General features: G+C 45.6%; 1 pseudogene; it reads right to left on the bottom strand.

The window, feature by feature from the left end:
- Positions 1-991: 991 nt before the first annotated feature.
- Positions 992-19,707, bottom strand: LOC138996767 (cell adhesion molecule CEACAM1-like; annotated as a pseudogene).
- Positions 19,708-21,382: the final 1,675 nt, after the last annotated feature.

The raw sequence follows: 21,382 nt of genomic DNA on the forward strand, positions 1-21,382 counted from the left end.
TCAACCGAAGCCTAGATGTTATGTTATGGGAGGAAATGGTCGGGGGCGGGGGGGGGGGGGTCTAAATTGCCTGACCAGAGATATGAAAGATCCCAAGTCCAAACCACATGTCCAGTGATATGCTAAGGGAGGATAGGTTCTTGTTTTCTCAATTGTGCCCCTTGATAGTCTTCTGGAGCTTTCTGTCCTGATGAGTCTCTGTACCTCTGTCTCTGCTCTGCTCATGTCTAGCAACTTTCTTCTGATTCCATGGTCAAGACTATACTAGCCACACAAAAACTGCTGGGGAAGTGTTCTCTCTCTTCTATTTTCTGTAAGAGCACTTATAAGATTAGTATTAATTGTTCTCTGAATGTTTGGAAAACACCATCAAATAATCTAGATTATATGTATCCTTTTTTGGAAGGATTACCAACTCAGTTTCATTATTGGTTAATAGAGCTACTCATACTTTTCTTTCTTTTTGACTCAGTTCTGTTTTCATTTTATTTTTCTAAGTATTTATTCCTTTTAATCTAATCTTTCAAATATTTGCAATAGGGATGCTCCTGATGTCCTCCTATTGCCTGCTGTCATTGTTTCCTTTTTTACTCCTAATATTGCTTATTGTGATCACTCTCATTTCTTCTTAATAATTCAGTCAGAAGTTTGCTTTTTAAAGAGCCATCTCTAGACTTTCTTGGTTTTAGTACTAATTTAATGAGACAAATTTTAATGAAAAGGAAGACTGGGCTTCCTACAGACTCCCTTTCACCTGCTGACACCAAAGGGAGGGGCTGTGACCAGGAGCCTGGAGCTGCCTCATGAGAGTGAGGGGGAGAAAGAGGCTTTCCAGGTGTGCCCTTCCAGGGTTGTGGTCGCATCCTCTCCTTTTCCTTGAGGGTAACGGGGTCTCCTAGTGATGGGATGAGACTTGGAATCAGGCAGCAGTGTGCTTAGCAGGGCTGGTTGCATTAGTTCTTTTTTATTTCCGCATAAACTGGTTCTGTGGCTGTTGGGGATGGGGAGGCTGACGTTGGTTTCTTTGATTCTTGGCCACTGAAGCTCAGCAAAGAATATGTAACTTCATGGATCTGAAAGGGATGAGAAGTGGTCAATTAAGTCAGTGTCACAGGTCGGGCCCTCACCTTGCCTCCTGTGATTAGGCAGCACCTGCTCTCACCACTTTTAAACTCTAGCTTTGTTGAAGGACTTTTATTACCCATTATCTCTGCTTGCCGACATCCTTTCAGTGACCATTAGAAGAGATAGATAATGTATTCATACCATGGAAGAGGAGGATACAGCAATGAGAATGAACAACCACACATACATACCACAATATGGATAAGTCTCACGAGACCATTTTGAAAGAAAGAAACAACACACATATAAGGATATACTGTGCTTTTTAATGTAAGAGCATAAACAGGCAAAAATAATCTAGTGCATTGGAAGTCAGGATGATATGGTTACTCTTTGGAGGGAAGTGACTGGAGGGTTTCGTTTTGTAGAGAGATAACATGTTTTGTTTCTTCATTTCAGTGCTGCTTACAAGGGTATGCTCAATTCATGATAATTTATACATAATTAACATACTAGAGGTCCGGTGCACTAAATTTGTGCACTGGAGGGAGGGGTCCCTCAGCCCAGCCTGCCCCCTCTCACAGACCTAGAGCCCTCAGGGAATGTTTTACTGATTGCAGGATGCGACTGGCTGATCAGGGGAAGACGCCACCCCCATCACCCTGCTGTTGCTGCCACTGCCGGCCGTCACAGCCACCAAGGTGTTTTCATCAACATGGACTCCAGTCTCTTCGCCACAAAAAAATGACAACTTTCTTTAGGCATTTTCATTTGTCTCTTTCATAGAATATGACATTTCTTTATTTCTTTTTATTTTATTTTATCTCACCTGGGGATATTTTTCCATTGATTTTTAGAGAGGGTGGAAGAGAGAGGGAAAGACAGAGAGAAATATCAATGTGAGAGGTACCCTTCAATTGGTTGCCTCCTGCATGAGCCGTCACCTGGGCCCCGGCCAGGAAGGAACCTGCAAACTAGGTACATGCCCTTGATCAGAATCTAACCTGGAACCTGCGGTCCATAGGCTGAGGCTCTATCCACTGAGCCAAACTGGCTAGGGCAGGATATGACATTTCTTAGCCCCTCTAGCAGCAGATCTTCGTTTTTTCCACCAGGAATGAGGTGGAAAAGCCCTAGATCACCTTCTTGGATTCTTATTACCCATGTTACCAAGAATACTGCAAGCGGTGTACAGGGAGCTTAGCCAATGAGCAGTAAAAAAAAAGGTGTTTCCTCTGCAGTTTGCTCGCAGGGGCTGGACTGTTGGTGCGCTGTGTGTTGTGTCTCCACTCAGAGCCCGCCATCTGTGTGCACAGCCTCCTCCTGAGCCGGTTGCGACTGTTAAGGGGTCTGGCTAATTTGCATATTACTATATATATATATATATATATATATATATATATATATATATGTTTTAAGCACTTTTCAATACATATGTGTGCTCTATTGAAAGGCTAAATGAGAGAAGCTCAATAACGTTATTACAAAGTGAAGGAACTAAGACCTCAGACCCATTGGAATGGACATTATCCTTTGACAGGAAGAACAGGATCATTTCATTCCTTCAGCTTCTCTCTGAAGTAGGCAGCATTTCCTGAGGATCAGAGAGATCAAGTTATGTGCCTAAGGTCACACAGGAACTAAGAGTCACTGCCAGGATTCAAACTCAGGATGGGGCTAACTCCAGAGCCCACATTCTTACATGGGGTAGACCCATGGGAGTAGTTAACAATACACCTTGGTTTGTTGCTGCATTGAAGAACCGTGAAGTGTTTTCAAGAGTAACTCATTCTCTATAGAGGTATATCCATGAGAAAAATGAGCCAGTGCAACTGGCTGCACTTAGCTTGTTAGGTGAGCTGTCAGAGTGGCCCTGACCTGGGAGTTGAAAGAGTTAGCAATCCATGAAAATGCAAAGCTGACTTATGGTCTTACAGCCTCTGTGTTCCTAAGCTGTTGTGATTTCTAGCTGAAGGAGGTGGCAGGTGGTGGGAGGGGAGTGGGATGTGGCCCATGTTTACTTAAGGAAATCGCTTCTCTCAGAGTCTGTGGTTCAGACCCAGGGTGTTAGTACCAGCAGGAGGGGGTAGGGTTGAGGGGTGAGTGCAGCCGGATTAGTGACAGGGAGGCCTCTGTCCACTTCTGAATGTTTTTTCCAGCTCACAAGTCGTTGTTTTTGCCCAGTTGTGTTTCTCAGCAACAGGCACCAGTGGCAAGGAGGGGCATAGAGACCCACAGCACCCAGAGCACCACAAGACACAGAAAGTCTCACCAAAGGAGAGTGCCCACATCCCTAATAGAGGATGAGGGGAAGGGGTAAGGTGAGGAGTGGCTTTGGAAAACATGTCCATCTTACTCAGGCCTGCCAGGTCTGGCTGAGTGAGTCTCTCCCAGGGTTGGGTCTCAGAGGAATCTTTGTGACTAGAAGGGTGTGAGGACCTATGGCAACCTAAGGTTGGGAAGTGGAGATCCCCTCTAACATTTCAGAAGGTACTGAGTCCTTGGGACCAGGTTTCCTGCTAGGGCAGGGCACGTGGTGGAACATACCAGCTCTCACTGGTGATGGCTTTACTTACTGTGGTTGGAGGCTGGAGGTTTGTGCTCTGTGAGATCGTGCTGGTCGCTTGCCCTAAACAAATATCAGAGACTGTGACTGCTATTCCCAAGCACAGGCTCTTTGCTCCTTGAAGTAGGAAGGACACTGTCAGCTCATTTAGACCAGAGTCAGTATTGCCTTTCCTCCTAGGGCTCCTCTTCAGTGTACCCACCGTCCCTTCTAGAGTGCACTCCTTTCATGCTGCACTAGCGTTCACACAGGCCCATCCCTTTTTAAAAAATCTTCATCTGGTATTTGTTATTTAAGAAAGAGGAAGAGGGGAGCAGGGGTGGGGAGAGAGAGACCCCATCTGGAGATAGAACCCTCAACTTAGGTTTGTGCCCTGAGAATGGAGCCTGCAACCTTTCTATGGGACTATGTTCCAACCAACTGAGCCACCTGGCCAGGCACAAAGGTCTATTTTTTATTAATTGCTTCTGAGCTTATTTCTACCTGGATACCTTTTGGCTTTGTTGATTCTGTTTTCATTCTTCATTTATTATCCAAAAGGCCTTTGGGTTCAGCTTTAAAAAATATATAAATTTGTTGATTTTAGAGAGAGGAAAGGAGAAGGAGAGATAAAAGCATCAATGATGAGAGAATCATCCATCAGCTGCCTCCTGCAAGCCCTGTTCTGGCAATTGAGCCCACAACCCTTGCCTATGCCCTGACTGGGAATTGAACTGTGACCTCCTGGTTCATGGGTTAATGTCCAACCACTGAGCAACACAGGCTGGGCTGGTTTCACTTATTTTTAAGGTTCTCTTCCTGTCCTGCCCCTCTCTTCTCCTCTTCTTGTGGTTGACAGAGCACACAACTTGCTTTCTCCTGCTACTCTTTTCATTTATTGATTTGTCTTCCTTCTTGGACTTTGGTTTCCCTGACTATTGGACCAAGGAACATAGTCAGATCTGTCCACTCTAAACCACAGGGGGATGGGAATAACCATGTCCCAAAGAGAGTGGGGTATAGGAAGCTTGAAGACCAGGGAAGAAGAGGCCTCAGGAATCAGTGCTGAGAAGCAGAGGTTTAGGTAGGAGGAGGAGCAGATCCAGGCCCAGAGACAGAGGGGAAGTCTCCTTCCCTCTCCCAGGATGGTCATCAGCCATGGAGGACGCGGAGCAAGAGGGAAGGCCATCATACCCTCCAGTCTTTCTGATATACAGGAAGTACACCAGGGCTGCTATCAGAGCTACGCCAGCCAGGACGCCAATCACGATGCTGGCCATAGCCCCATCTGAGAGGCCGGGACTTGGTAGTGTTGGATCATCTGTCATGGATAGAAAAGAGAAGAATGAGTGGAGGTGACGTTATTTTACAGTGGGGGTGCCCTGGGAAACAACTCCCAACATGAAGTGGTCTCTACTTGTTCCTCGAAGGAAGAAATTTCCCCTGGGAGGGTTGCTATGAGGTAAAGAGCTCACTATATCCTTGTAATTTTTTTCTCTCATTGTATTTCTATGTTGGTGCCCAGACTCGACACAATTCCAACCTGGACTTTTTGCACTTAGATATGTTTGGAGCTTTGGAAATGTGAGAAAGCTGATGGCCATTTTTGTAAGTCATAACTTCCCACCTTTCATGGTTGCGTTTTTTCTGTACCAGGTGTAGCGGCCATGAATATGTGTTAGTCAGGTCTCCTTGGTGGGGACTTAACTGATGGAAGGTGGTGAATGCACCACCTACTTTGCACAGAAACTTCCCACAGGCTCCCAGCAGGGATCTGAAATAAGCCCAATGCTGTGAGCAATGGTTTTCATCTTGTGGGTAACTTTAGCTCAAGGACTCCCCATCAGCCTTGCAGATACTCTCTTAGACGGCACTGTAGCCCTGGCGGGTGTGGCTCAGTGGCTGGAGCATCGTTCTCTGCACCAAAAGGTCACTGGTTCGATTCCCAGACAGGGCACATGCCACTGTTGCTGACTGGATCCCCAGTGGGGGGTGTGCAGGAGGCAGCTGATCAATAATTCTCTCTCTCTCTCCCTTCCTCTCTCACACACAGACACACCGCCACACAACATTAAAAAAACATGGCACTGGAGGTGTTTCCAATATGCTTTAAAATGGGAGCTACTGGTGATCTAAAGGTATTGTCCACCCTGCTTCCCTTCACTACTTCCAGGGTTGAATTAAAAAAACAACAACAATTAAAACAGGTCTCTTCCTGAGGCCTAACTCCCTAAATAAACCTAAAGGTGTCTTGTGCAGGAGAATTTTTTCCTTTTCAAGTTAGAACAAAAGGTTCTGCCAGCTCCTGTACCGTGAAAAAAGAGTTTCCATTTAAGGATGGTGGTAGCAAACCCAGAAGGCACACTGACCATAGGTTGTGGAAATGTGGCTGTTAGGCAGTCTGTGAACCACCAGCTCCCTTTTCTAACCTGAAACAGACATATGCTCTCCAACCACCCTGAGAGGGGTAAGTGTAATTCCTTGAGAAGTAAATGATTCCATCCCAAATAGTCACCACTAACACCTTGGTTTTGTTCCACAGCATTCCATCCTGGAAAGCAGGGATGTTCGAGGGAACATAGCGGAGAGATGGTGCACTGGGAAGTGATAGGTTCTCATCTCATAGGCCCACGGCTCATGGAGAAAGATCACATTTTAGGAAGCTGTTTGGAGCTTCCAAAAGCCCTGGTAGCAGAGTTAAAGGGCAGTCTCCTAGTTTCCTCTGGTAAAAATAATGGGTTGGTCATTACAGATATTCATCCTTGATGATCTTTCTGGGCAGTTGGGAGTGTTCTTTAGATCAGAGGGATGTTTAGCTCCCATAGTCATGGTGTCTGAAGAGTTTGTGTTCCTTTGACTTTTGCATGAGATCCACAGTGATTCTAGGAAGAAAACGCTCCCTACCCTAGGACTATTTTTTGCGTACAGATGTTGTCTAGAGTTATGTGAGACCTTTAAACCAGTATGTCAAAAAGTAGTATTTCAAAGACCACCTACAACAGAATTCTTTGGGATATTTTCTAAAAACGCAAACTTCTGGGTCCCACTCCAGACATTCTGAATCAGATCTTTTATGGGCAGAGTCTAGGAATCTGGAAATTTTAACAAGCACCCTAAAGATTTCCTGTGAAAACCAAAGCTTGAAAATAATTGTTTGAAAGGGGCATAATGTCAGCACTTTTCTTCTTCAGTTTGCCAAGTGAATCCTAGACAGTAATGTTATATCCTTTAAACATTCTCTAAGTATTCTTATATAATCATCTTTCATAATTTCAAAACTTTTCATTCAGATGGCTTGCTGTCTTCCAAAGTTAATTCACAAACATGGGTAAAAAAACTAACAAACGAAAAAAGAACAACAGAAAAGATGGCACTGCAACCTAAATCTTTCTTTCCTTTCTCCTACACAATAACCAGATCTGCATCCTTGCCAGAGGAAACTTCCAGGCTCCTCCCACTTCCATCCCACATTCTTTTCTTCACAGGGATTTTTTTTCCAAATAAATGTTTGTATGTCTAATCTCATCATGGCTGCCTCTCAGGGGATGAAAACTAACAAATTAGGCATGAGACTATGCACTTAACTCCTCTTTTCTTTTCCTATAATAATTTTTTTGGCATAATGCCCCCCTAACCCAACATTTAAATCATTTTGCATCTGTGTCTTCTTGTTTCCATTTCTGTTGCCCTCACTAGTGAACTCAAGATTAAGGATTAATATTAATTTTAGCTGCTGTTATGGGGCACTTACTATGTGCCAGACTCTGTGCTAAATACTTTAGTTATATCTCATCTGATTCATATAATAACTCTGTCAGAATGACATTATTTCCGTTTTATTGATAGAATAATTGAGGCTTAGAGTGGTGAAAACTTTACCCAAAGTCATATGATTAGTAAGGGGTGGATCCTTGACCCTAAGACCACTGACTTCATGGAGGCCAGTGATAATAGAAGTAATAATAGCAGCTAACACCATGGAACATTTCTGCTGTGTGTGACATTTTGCTAAGGGTTTGATTCAATAGCACATTAAATACTTAAAACAATACCATAAAGCAGGTACTTTTATTGTAATTTTCTGTTGTGGAATATGAGGCTCAGAGAAGTTGAGACTCTTGTGCAAGAAATTTGCAATTGTAAATGCTTACTTTAAAAGGAAGAAAGATCTCAAATAACCAACCTAACTCTACAACATAAGGAACTAGAAAAAGAGAACAAACTAAATTCTAATAAAGATTAGAGTGGAGATAGATAAATTACAGAATAGAAAAACAAGAGAGATAATCAATGAAATGAAAAGTTGGTTCCTCAAGAGATGAACAAAATTGACAAAACTTATTCTAGATTGACTAAGAAAAAAAGTGAGAAGACTCGAATTACTAAAATCATAAATGAAACTGGGTACATTATTACCAATTCTATTGAAATAATAAGAATTATAATAGTACTATGAATAATTGTATGCCAACAAATTGGATGACTTAGTTGAAATGGACAAAAAACCTTACCAAGATGGAATCAGAAAGAAATAGAAAATATGAATAGACCCATAAATAGTAAGGAGATTGAATCAGTGCAAGCATTTGACAAAATTCAACATCCTTTCCTGATAAAAATGCTCAAACTAGGAATAGAAGGAAACTACCTCAACATAATAAAGGCCGTTTATGACAAACCAACACCTAACATGATTCTCAATAGTGAAAGGCTGAAAGTTTTTTCCTAACATAAGGCAGAGACAAAGATCTGCCTTCATTTGCCATTTCTTCTCAAAACAGTATTGGAAGTCCTAGCCAGCAATTAGACAAGAATGATAAATAAAAGGCATCCAATTTGGAAAAGGAGACATAAAATTATGTCTGTTTGCATATGATATGACCTTATATGTAGAAAACCCTAAAGTCCCACAAAAATTGTTAGAACTAATAAACAAGTTCGGCAAAGCTGCAGGATACTAAATCAACAGGTAAAAATAAGTTGTGCTTCTATGTATGAACAATGAACAATTCAGAAAGGAAATTAAGAAAATGCCATTTACAATAGCATCAAAAAGAATAAAATTCTTAGGAATTAACTTAACCAGGGATGTGAAAGACTTATATACTGAACAACTACAAAAAAGCATTGATGGAAAAATATGGGAAGACACTCCGTGTTCATGGATTGGAAGACTTCATATTGTTAAGATGACAATACTGCCCAAAGTGAGCTACAGATTCAATGCAATCCCTATCAATATCCCAATGACATTTTGGCAACAAAAATAGAAAAATCCATCCTGAAATTCATATGGAATTTCAAGAGACCCCCAATAACCAAAACAAACTGGAAAAAGAACAAAATTGGAGGATTCATACTTCCTTATTTCAAAATTTACTGCAAGGCTACAGTAACAAAAACAGTGTGACATATAGAAATGGATTAGAAAGCCCAGAAATAAACCCTCACATATATGGTCAAATGATTTTGACAAGAGTACCGAGATCTTTCTTGGCAGGTGTAGCTCAGCTGTTTGGAGCATCGTCCCGTACGCTAAAACATGAGGGGTTCTGTTCCTGGTCAGGAAACATTACCCAGGTTGTTGGTTTGATCCTTAGGCAGGGCATGTGCGGGAGGCAGCCGGTTGATGCTTCGCTCTTACATCAACAGTCTCTCTCTCTCTCTCTTTCATTCTCTAGAATCAATTTTAAAAAAGCGCCAAGACCATACAAGAAGGAAAGCACAGTCTTTTCAAGAAAGGGTACTTGGAAAATGGTATCTCCATCAAAAGAATGAACTGGAACTACTTAACATCATATACAAAAAAATTAACTCACACTAGACCAAAAATCTAAGTGTGAGAGCTAAACTTAAAAAACCTCTTAAAAGAGAACATAGGATGAAATCTTTATGATATTGGATTTGGCAATGAATTTCTGGATAGGAAACTAAAAGCACAAGCAACAAAGAATCCTACATAATAAAAGGCTAATATGCAAATTGTCCCCAAGGGTGAGAGTTCGACCGACAGGGAGTTAGACGTGCACTAACCACCAGGGAGGCCCCGGCTGGCAGCCAGCAGCTGCTAGGGACTTTACCTGCACTAGACCTCTGCTGGAAGCCGGTCCATCCTTGCTGCTTGACACAGTCACTACAGGGAAGAAACATCTGCACAGCATATGTTTCAAGGGAACTGGCGTATATGGCATACTGTTCTTAATATGTTTGTTCACCTTCTTGGTGCTATGTGTTTTAACCAAGGTCACCTCTCCGAGAAAGGTTGTTTCCCCAGGTAGGGATTTTTCTCTGAAGTTAGGGAGGGAATAAAACCCTTTAACTAAATGCCAGGAGGGTAGTTAATCACTTTAATTACAAACAATCACCCTTAAGCTACATAATCTTTACTCCCTGGAATGGAGATAAGAAACCCCCTAACCTTTGGAATAGAAATTGACAGGATTAAAATCAACTGGTATAAATACTGATGTAACAAGACAATAAAACACAGAACTTGGCTGGAGATCCTGGCTAGAGAACCTGGCTAGGCTGCTGATCAACTGAACGCTTTCTCCGTGTCATTCCTTCTTCGCCGATTCCGTCCACACCTTTGGGAACCCCTGGACCTGCTGGGGTTGGACCCCAACAGGCCTCTAGTAAATAGATAAGTTGGACTTTATCAAAATTTTAAAAATTGTGTTTATGAAAGGACAGTGTTAATAAAGAAAAAAGACAACACACAGAATGAATGAAACTATTTGAAAATCATATATCTGATAAGGGATTAATATCCAGTGCCGGGAGCCGGTCCATCCTTGCTGCTTGACACAGTCGCTGCAGAGAAGAAACATCTGCACAGCATATGTTTCAAGGGACCTGGCGTATATGGCATACTGTTCTTAATATGTTTGCTCCCTTTAGCGCTATGTGTTTTAACCAAGGTCACCTCTCCGAGAAAGGTTGTTTTCCCAGGTAGGGATTTTTCCCTGAAGTTAAGGAGGGGATAAAACCTCTTAACTAAGTGCCAGGCGGGTAGTTAATCACTTTAACTACAAACAATCACCCTTAAGCTACATAATCTTTACTCCCTGGAATGGAGATAAGAAACGCCCTAACCTTTGCAATAGAAATTGACAGGATTAAAATCAACTGGTATAAATACAGATGTAACAAGACAACAAGACAGAGAACCTAGAGAGAGAACCAAGAGACAGGACTTGGCTAGAGATCCTATACAGAACCTAGAGACAGGACTTGGCTGAAGATCCTACACAGAACCTAGAGACAGAACCTCGGGAGAGAACCTGGCTGAAGAACCTAGGGACAGAACCTGGATAGAACATGGCAAGAGAACCTGACTAGAACCTGGTGACTGAACTTGGCTGGAGAACCTAGCAAGAGAACATGGACACTAGAGATCCTGACCAGAACTTGGCTAGAGATCCTGGCTAGGCTGCTGATCAACTGAAAGCCATCTCCTTGTCATTCCTTCATTGCCGACTCCGTCCACACCTTTGGGGACCCCTGGACCTGTTGGGGTTGGACCCCAACAATCCAGAATATATAAGTAACTATTAACAACAAAACAATGGATTAAAAAATGGACAGAGTAACTGAATAGAAATGTCTTCCGAGAAGACATAGAAGTGGACAAAAAGCACATGAAAAGATGCTCAGCATCACTAATCATTAGAGAAATGCAAATCAAAACCACCATGAGATAACACCTCACACCCATTGACATGGCTATTACAAAAAACCCAAAACCACCCAGAAAACAATGTGTTGGCAAGGATGGGGAAAACTGGAAAGTCTGTGCATTTCCAGCAGAAATATTTAATGGTGCAGCCACTATGGAAAATGGCACTGCAGTTCCTCAAGAAATTGAACAAAAATTACTATTTGATCCAGTAATTTTACTTCTGGGTAAATACTCAAAATAATTGAAAGCAGGGATTTGAACAGATATTTGTATACCCTTGTTTATAGTAGCATCATTCATAACAGATAATAGGTAGGAACAACCCAGAATTCACGGACAGATGAATGATAAATTAAATGTGATGGATACCTGCAATGGAATATCATTCAGCCTTAAAAAGGAATGAAATTGTGATATATGCTACAACTTGGATGAAACTTGAAGACATTATGCTATGTGAAAAAAATCAGACACAAAAGGACAAATATCATATGATTCCTCTTATATGAAGAACCTAGAGTAGTCATATTCACAGAAACAGAAATAGAATGGTGTTTTCCAGGGGTTGGGGTTGGGGATTGGGGAGCTATTGTTTAATGGGTACAGAGTTTCAGTGTGGTAAGATGAAAAAGTTCCCGATGGATAGTGGTAATGATTGCACAACAATGTGAATGCACTTAATGCCACTGAGCTGTACACTTAAAAGTTAAAATGGTAAATTTTATATATATTTTTTTTACATAAAAAATGAGCACAAAAACACACCCTTGTGCAAGGTCACAGTGAATGCCAGACCCAGGGTTGGAAACTGAGCTCTTAATCACTTTGCCACTCTGTTTACTGTCAAGTCTCCTGATTGACATTCTGCCCCTGTGAGTTCTGTCCATTTATCACACCATTGGTAGAGCAATCCTCCCAGGGAGATGTAGGACGGGGCAAGGGGTCACTTACATTGTACATCCAGCTCGAGAGGGTCACTTTTGCTGGAACTGATAGGATTGAAGATCTCACACTGAAAACCCCCAGCGTCCTCCCTCCTGACAGGGTCTATGGTGAGGATGCTGTTGCCCTGGGACAGCTTCATCCTGTTCTTGTGAGGTAGAATCTGGTTCTTGAAGAGCCACCGGAAGGAGATCCCCTTGTCATTTGTGAGGCAGGTCAGGACCACGGCGTCCTTATGCTCTGTGACTGTGGCATTGCTGGCTCGGAGGGCGGGCTTTCCCACTGGCTCTGTGGAGAAACAGAAGAGGTGACTGAGAGTGGGCCCCTTCCTCAGAGATGTCAGCCACTCACAGTCAACAGTGATCTCTGTAAAGGTCACCAGAGGAGGACTCTGACCTCTGCAGGGTGAGGACTTTTGTTCAGGTGACAGTCTGTAAGGAGAGGGCTATACCTCCCCTCTGACCTCCAGATCACCTCAGGATGACTCCTGACCTGTCTCCCTGGGCATCTGTAGTATCAGCCCAGGAACCTCTTATAACACTGTGTGTCCAGTATCCTCATCAGGTGAAATTTTCCACCCAATGACTTTTAAAATATATATGTTTTTACTGATTTCAGAGAGAAAGGGATTGGAAAAGAGAGAGAGAGAGAAACATCAATAACGAGAGAGAATCATTGATTGGCTGTCTCCCTGTCATCCCCTACTCAGGATCAAGGTCCAGAATGTGTCCTGAATGGGAATCGAACCATGACCCCCTGGTTCACAGGTCAATGGTCGGAGCTCAACCACTGAGCCACATCAGCTGGGCTCCACCCATTGACTTTTGTGTGATTCTTTCCCAGACCTTTCTGTGACTTTCTAAATACTCACACCCCCTCTTTAGTATGGTGGCTACACACAGATGGAAAGGCCTTTCCTTTTTGTTAAACAATTTATTAGAGAATGAGAATGGCCAAGCCACTACCTTAGGACCTAGAGAAGTTTCAATCGAAGGATTTCTCAGTCTGAATAGGACTTTCACTTCCTGGCCTGTGAATGGAATATCACAGAGAAGGAAATCCCTAGAGAGAAGTAGTCACAGTTTGAACAAAAGGCGGGTACTCTTAGCTTCCTCCGTAAACTACAAACTCTGTGGCACTGCTCCTTCTGTCCCATGAAGGGACTTCGTGGATTAATCTACCTACTTGTCAGGTATGCACCAACCGTCACTGCTCTCCTCAGCAATGTCACATATGCTCGTGTCACCCACCACGTGTTGTACAGCTGGTGACTTCAGAGCCAGGACACAGCTTAGAGGAGGCTCCCCTGTGGCTCACTCTCTCCCCATTTCCATGCAGCTTGGTCTGAGGGAGGCCATGGTGTCGGTGGGTGACTCAAAATGGTGAGATTGAAGACAGGCCACCCATGCACCTTCAGCCCAGACCCCTGTCCCACCACAGAGGGCACAGAGCAGCCAGCCACCCGGTGAGCCTGGAGCAGTGCAGGGAACAGGGGTCTGACCTGCTCACCCCTCCTCAGAGGTGGTTTCCTCCTTTAGTTTGGGGAAAAAGAGGTGAGCTTGTTCAAAGCCTTGTATGTTTCTTGTAGCACATGGAGCAGGTAACAGACAAGAGGTGACAGAAGGAAAATGTCAGTGACAGAAGTAGCAACTTGACCTTGAGGACTCTTGTTTTCCCCTCTGGGAAGCCTCCTCCCTACACCACTTGACTCTTCCTCGGGCTGAGAGCCATCTCCTCATGTTCCTAGGCTGAACCCTAGCTCTGCCATGAGGGATCAGAAGAGCAAGGGAGGAGAGTCTACAGAGATGTAGTGGGAGGGCTCAGGGGAAGACTTTGTGATTTGCTTGTGTCCATGGCCACAGGATGGGAGACAACACCCTCTAGGCTCTGTTCTGAAGACCAGACAGACCTGCACCCCACAGCCTGGTGATAATAATCCAAGAGGCACTTATCTGAGACTATGAGAGTCTTGACCATGGTCCTATAGGGATGAATGGCAGAGTTATGGGTGAGGCAGGTATAGGATCCACTATCACCTGCAGTGATGTTGGGGATAAGGAGCTTCTGTGTGAGTTTCTGGGGCCTCCCATTGATAACCTAAGAATACTGTGCAGGCAGGTTAGAGGCCAAGTGGCAGGAGAGGCTGAGGTTTGCCCCTGGAAGGTAAGGGTCCTCTGAGGGGGAAGTGGTGGTGGTGGGGGAGGGTCAGGGCCATCTGGAGTAAAGAGAACAAAGCCACACATGATGTAATCAGAGGGAAGGGGAAGCTCCTGGTCTGTGTAAGGGCCACACTCTCCCTCTGAGCTGGTTTTCAGCCCGTTTTTGTTTTTTTTTTAATTTTAGATCCAATTCAATTCAAACTAACAATCAATTTGAATTACATAAGTGTTGTGCAGAATGTTTGCCCAAATTCTCTTTCTGGGGTCTAAAAAAGACTTCCTAACACTAGTGTGAAATGTGAAATTAAATGACTTTTCCTTATTGGGGGAAAATATGAATTTTTCATATTTATACAGCTTTTTGAAAGATCCATTTCACAACTTGCAATAAATGAAACAGCTATTGGGATGCATGTAAAAAGAAATCTCTACCCAAATGCATGTCTCTGCTACTTGATTTTGCTACTGAAATAGAGAGAATGACCTGCCTGTTGACACTTCCTCAGTGATATTGCCTTGTGAGTAGATACCATCACTGCCAAGTGTTCCTGCTCCAAGAGCAGCTATAAAACAAGTTAGAACAACTGCCCTTCTCTGAAACAATTGTTGTTTATGTGCAAAACCCTCTGTGTCCCACACACGACGCTCCCTACCCCTCCAAACAAAAAGATGAAGGTGCTGGTGGTCAACTATAGCTACTCTGAAACTTCCACCTCCCAGTATATATTTATACAAATTTATCTTTACTAATGAAAATATTATAGAGATCTCTCTTGTTCCTCATTGACCCCCTCTTCCCCACATCAACCCCACCCCAGCCTGGTTTTAAAAAGCCCGGCCCAGCCCAGCTGGCATGGCTCAGTGGTTGAGCATTGACTTATGAACCAGGAGGTCACTATTCAATTCCCAGTCAGGACACATGCCTGGGCTGCAGGATCTTTCCCCAGTCTGGGATGTGTAGGAGGCAGCTGATCAATGATTCTGTTTCATCATTGATGTTTCTATGTCTCTCCCTCTCCCTTCCTCTCTGAAATCAATAACCATAAATATTTATATATATAAGAAAGCCCCTACCATAACCCCCTGTGTTTACTGATCCTGAGACATTAACCTGCTTGTCCCAGTCCCAAGAGCTGCCCTGATGTGCCTGGTGTAGGAATTTTTGGCCGCCCTGGGTGTTTGGAGTTCATGTCTGTGTATGTGGACCTGAGAGGGATGGATGTGGTCTGGCCTCTGTCGTTGTAGATTTGGGTGGGCAGCCTGGCCCAGGCAGGGACAGAAGTTACTCACAGAGGACATTCAGGGTGAATGGGTCACTGCGGCCGGCACTCATAGGGTTGTGGGTTTCACACTCATAGGGTCCTGTGTCTTTCCTTGTGACAGGGAGTAAAGTGAATCCTGTTGTCCTTGGACAGCTGCAGCCTGGCACTGGCCCGAGACTCTGACTGCTGATCAACCACAGGTAGGTGGTGTCCTGAGCTTGAGGTTCACACATTAACACTACAGGGTCCTTGTCTCAACAGTTGGAATTGCTGCTTGTGATGTTGGGTTTGGGTAAATGCTCTGTGCAGGTAACAGAGAGAGCACTGCCCTGTGTGGTACCTTGGATTCCTCCAAAGGCTCTTTCACCAGAGTTAACACCTCTTACCTCTCAGCCAACCTGAGTTTTTAAAAGAATAAGGCAGGTCTGTGCATCACAAGACAAACAAATGCATGAGGATCTGAGCGCTCAGAGGATGTAAGGCCTGGGAGGAAAAGCACAGGTTTTCTCAGGTGTCAGGTAAGAATCAGGGTTTGATCATAGAAAGACACAGGACTGGGAGTCAGAGACCACCCGGCACCTGTCCTGGCTCCTCACTGACCAGCTGAGTGCCTGGCCGACCTTGGGTCTCACCTGGAATGTGCAGGTGCTGAGTCCCTTCCAGCTACACAGACCTACATTGCCGGGTTGAGATGTGTTGCCACTGAAGCCTCACAGTCCGAGTTAACCTAGAGATGAGTAATGATGGGCCACCCCATAGTCCTTAAACCCAGAGAGGACTGGGCAGTGTGGCCTGGAACTGGGTGTCTGAGCAGAAACAATACACGGGAGACCAGAAGCAAGTCTGGTGGTGAGTTTAGTACCCAGGCTGCAGGGCCACGAGGTGTGGCCATCTGCCCAGGAGTTCACTGGTGACTGACATGAGACAGTGACCCCAGAAAGGGCAGAGCAGAGTCCAGGAATGATTTAGAAAAGAGTGGGGGACAGCGGGAGCTGGCTGGCGGTGGCAGCAGAGTCATGGTCTCTGCCCTTGGTCTGTAATGTCCTTTCTGCCACTGCAGAGGGCAGGGATCCTTCCTCAATACTCAGACAATAGCACGTACAGAAGGGGGGCTTGTGGAGGTGGGGGGGCATGAACGTGCTGAAGATATGGCCCTCATGGACCATTTGTGTTTGGCAGTTATGAGATAGATTTTGAGTTAAACTATGAAAGAATATGTGAAAATCACTCATGCCCCGAAGTTCTAATGCCAGTTTTTGCAGGAATCTCTGTCTAGTGAGCACGAAGGTCATAGACCCAGTTCTGCAGTCCAACCAGGTCACACTGTGACCAAAGGGAGATGCCACAGTGGGTTTCAAATGAGGGACTCCCTGTGATAGAGAGAAGGTGAGTTCTGCTAAGAGAACAGAAGTAACTGGTGTGTGTGTGGGGGGGGGGGGGGGGATGGGGGGGGGGCGGGGCGCGAGTCCAGGTGTCTCTGCTGTGTACAGGGAGGGATGACACCAAGTTGGTAGAAAGGACATGTGCCATGTTAGTAAAGTTAGGGAGAAGGTCCCTCCCTGTTTCTATGGACAGTCAGGCAGGTGGGGAGGAGCCCCCACACGGCCTGTGGCATATGTTCTTCCTTTTCTTTCTAACTCAGGAAACAACTGGGTTTAGTCATATTCATTCAAATGGGCAGCATCTAAGAGAAAGGAGAGTGGCTGGTGGATCTCACCATCTGAGAGGATCCCACCCTGTGGTCAAGGTGTCATCATGAGGACACGTGTGTGAAACAGGCAGTGAACTAGTCAGATGGTGCAGGGTCACCAGGCCCTCCTTGGGAAGGTCTCCGGAGCCACTGGGAGGAATGGGAGCCTCACACCAGGACGAGGATGTGAGTCACCAGTCAGGGGTGAAGTGAGCATAATAAGGCCCTTGGACTGGAGGAGAGGCCTTGGCATGACTGATGTTGGTCAGTCACAGTCTGTGTGATTCTGATTGAGTGATTGGATCTTCTTCTAACTCAGTTTTCCCTGAATGAAACAGGATAAATGGTAAATGGTCTCAGGTTTCCCATGCTGCCTGTGAATGAACCTTAAATCTTTCACAGTTTCCTAACCTAAAGCTTGGAATAGAGGGGCTGCCTAACTGTTAACTTGACAGCCTCTGTTATTATTTGTGTCTGTGAGAGAGGATGCCGTGGGCAGATCCCTGGTGGACTAGGAGCTTCAAGGGACATCTTCTCTTTTCCTGCCTGGAGAGACCATGTTCCTCTTCCTTCCTATGTCCTCCAGGGCAGTTGGCTAAAGGCCTGGGGACCTTGTCCACATACTCCCCACGCATGGTCTCAGGTGAAGGAGCAGGCTCCATCCCTTCCCAGATGTGGCTCTTGAGGCTGAGCCCTGGCGGTGACCACCTCAGCAACCTTGTGACATGGGCACCTGGGAAATTGTTGCTGACAGTCAGCCCTGCCCACAGATCAACCTCAATCACCCAGAGGCTCCTTAGGTTCCCTGGAGTCAGGAGCCTTGGGACAGAGGTCTGGGGGAGGAGCGGGGAGGAGCTGCCTGATTGAACTTGTCTGTAAGGATCCCAGGGATCCCCCAGGCCAGGCCCAGCATGAGCCCTGCAGGGTTGTTCTCTGGGTCATGGTTGGAAGGGCTCAGTTGCCTGGACTGAGACTGGCCTCCCTCTGCTGAGTCACTCCCATCAGACTGGCCCTTCTCTCTGTGGAGAATGTCTGCAGGGCTGGAATCCGGGAAGGGAACTCTGACCTTAAGAAGTTTGTCTCCACTGTGTGTGTCCTGCACTAAATGCCCAAATTCAACCTGGAATGTGAGGCAGAGGGGGATGTAAGAGAGTCCAGGGCTGTCAGTCCTGTGTGTGAAGCAGAATATACCCCACCCGACACCCAGAGGTCAGAGGGCAATCACTCACGGTATACACGGAGCTGTCCAGTTACTCTTTTGCTCCGAAAATCTTTGTCTACGGCTTGTAGGGTGTAGTATCCTGTGTCCTGCAGGGTGACTTTCTGGAACAGCAGAGATCCATTGGGGTATATTGTCTCTCGATGGCTGTATGTGGGCCCGAGAGTAGTTGTTTGAGTGTCTATTACATATGATACAATTTGAAGGTCAACGTCCGTTATTTCCCCTTTGTACCACATATAGCCCATTAGATTCCCAGGCAGATTGTGGACATGGAGAAGCACATCCTTCCCTTCGGCAGCATTGGGCGGCACTGATTCAATAGTGAGCTGGGCAGTGGTGGGCAGGCTCCAGAAGGTTAAGAGTGAGGCTAGGAGGGAAGAGAGAAATCGATCAAGATTTGGAGCTCTGTATTGGGAAGGAGAGATGATGGCCTGGGTCCTAGCAGGTCTCTTCATCGCTCAGCCTTGGTGTGTGTGTGTGAGTGTATTTCCTGTGGTCAAGTTTAGCAGCCTGGCCAGCAATACTTCAGCACCTCTGACCTTATTTCCTGTTTGAAAACTCCCAGGTGCCTGCCTGGCTCCTGGATCCTGAGGTCAGAAATGCTCACAGGCACTGCTCAGACCCCTGTTGACACTGAAGACCTGTGTCTCCACTTTCTGACCTGTCCCTGTTCTGTTTTCCTCATGGCAGTTGGTTGGTGGTAAAGACAACGCTTAGGGCCCCTGGTTCATTTTTTCTTGTGTCACCCTGACACAAATAGATATTATTATAATCAGTTTTCAGAAAGTATTTCAGTGATGAATAACTTGTAAAACTTACCATAATCAAGGTTTTCCTGCCCCTCACCACTTCCAGATCATGGGAGTGTCCTGCTGCTGAGCTCCCACCCCCATCCTACTCTGATCCCTGTCCTCTTCCCTCAGGTCCAAACAGAAGCCCTCTGTCCCCTCTCAGAGCGCTGTGCTCCCCAGGAGACCCTGAGCCAGTCTCTGTCTCCCCTCCTCCTGTCCACCCCCAGGATTTATCCCCTCCTTACCAGCCAGCAGGAGCCCCTGCCGGGGGACGCACCCTCTGTGAGCAGGGACTGAGGGGGACTCCATGGTGTCTGCTGTCTGTTCCGTCCCTCCCTCTGTGAGAAGAGCTTGAGGTCCAGAAGCCTCACAGGCACTGCTCTCCCTACTGGTGGGACTTGCTGAGCCTCCTCCAGGGACCAGATCACTTTCCTGGTCACATGGGCAGGGGGCGGGGTTTGTGCTCAGGTCCCTCCTATGTCCTTCCCTCCTTTCCGCCTCCCCTCTCCCACCTTCCTGGTTACCTTCCATCTAAATGTCAGATCCTGGGAATTGATGAGACAGCTGTTTCCTCAGTGATTCTCCACCCCACCCCAACCCCACCCCATAGGCGCATTTCCTTTTGAGATAAGCTTGAGTCTTGGACATGGAGGTGGGGGTGGGGAAAATTCCCTAGAGCTCAAGTTGAGTGCCCAGTAGCGCCCCCTGGGGCCTCTCTTATTCCTCCTGGACTTCTGTTTCTGAGCAGGAGCCCTGAGGTGACGTGAACTCTTGTCACAGGGATGTCAACCCCTTGTGCATCGGATCGGATCACCTGTGGATGGTGGTAAAGATGGTGATGCCTACAGGACACTGTAGAAATACTGCTTATCAGCTTCCCAGCTAATGTGGATGCCCACCAGGCTGTGAACTGGGGTAGTGGCAGCCCCACCCCTCTCCTGTGCTCAGGAGTGTCTGCAGATCCTGTTCAAAAACAGATTCTGAGAGCCCTCGCTGGGGAGCTCAGTTGGTTAGAGCTTCCTCCTGATAAGCCAAGGTTGCCTGTTTGATGGCAGGTCAGGGCACCTGCAAGCATCTACCATTAAATGCTTAAATGAGTGGAACAACAAATCAGTGTTTCTCTCACACTCCCTTCCTCTCTAAAACCAATCAATTAAAAAACATAAAATAAAAAAGCCAAAGACACATGCAGATTCTGACTCAGTAGGTGTGCAGTGGACCAGAGACTCTGCATCTAACAAGCTCTCAGGGGAGGTGGATCTTACTGGCTTGTGGAGCCCATTGTCTTTCTTTTTGTCATTTATCACATATTTGTTGAGCTTATTCTGCTCTCCCAGGCAGTGTAGCTGGGCATACAGCAGTCCACAAAACACAGATGTGAAAATCCAATGCTTATTAATAAATCCATGCTAGTGTTTCACTTGACATTTTTGGTAAACATCTAAATTTGTTTGTTTAAAAATTATGAGAGCATCGGAGCACAATTGCATAGCAAGGCTGATGGAGACCCCTTCACCTGAGAGGATGACCCCATCACGCCAGCATTGGCCTCTGCTGTGTCCTGGTCTTGGGTCTGTGAGGACCACTCAGATGGCCCCTCTGCTCCCCTAACCTGGGGATTTGTTTCCATTTGTAACACTCAACCCAGCTGGGCACTGGTGAAAGGGGGCAGCCATAGAATTTTGGGAACCAGCCAGTATTGTAAGAAATATTAATCACGCTCTGTTAACCATGATTGTTTTATTCTGATTAAGGAAGGCATATTCTACCCTGGCTGGAGCTGACCTGGAGATGTAGCCCTTCCTCCCCATTTGGAGCTGCCTGTTACCATGGAAAGATGAACAACGTTGCTGCAGAAACCAGAAACCCAGCCCTTTGGAGATCCCCCAGCCCACTGTGCACACCTGCAGCCCTTTGCACACCTCCAGCCTGCTTACCTGTTAACTGCCCATCAGGCACTCCCTTTGGCTACTTCCCATGTAACCCCAGCCCTTGCATATCACTAAGCCCTTTAAAGACCCTTAG

Source organism: Myotis yumanensis, unplaced genomic scaffold (assembly GCF_028538775.1).
Source record: "Myotis yumanensis isolate MYYU_CA2020_CCGP unplaced genomic scaffold, mMyoYum1.0.hap1 SCAF_18, whole genome shotgun sequence".
Classification (NCBI taxonomy): domain Eukaryota; kingdom Metazoa; phylum Chordata; class Mammalia; order Chiroptera; family Vespertilionidae; genus Myotis; species Myotis yumanensis.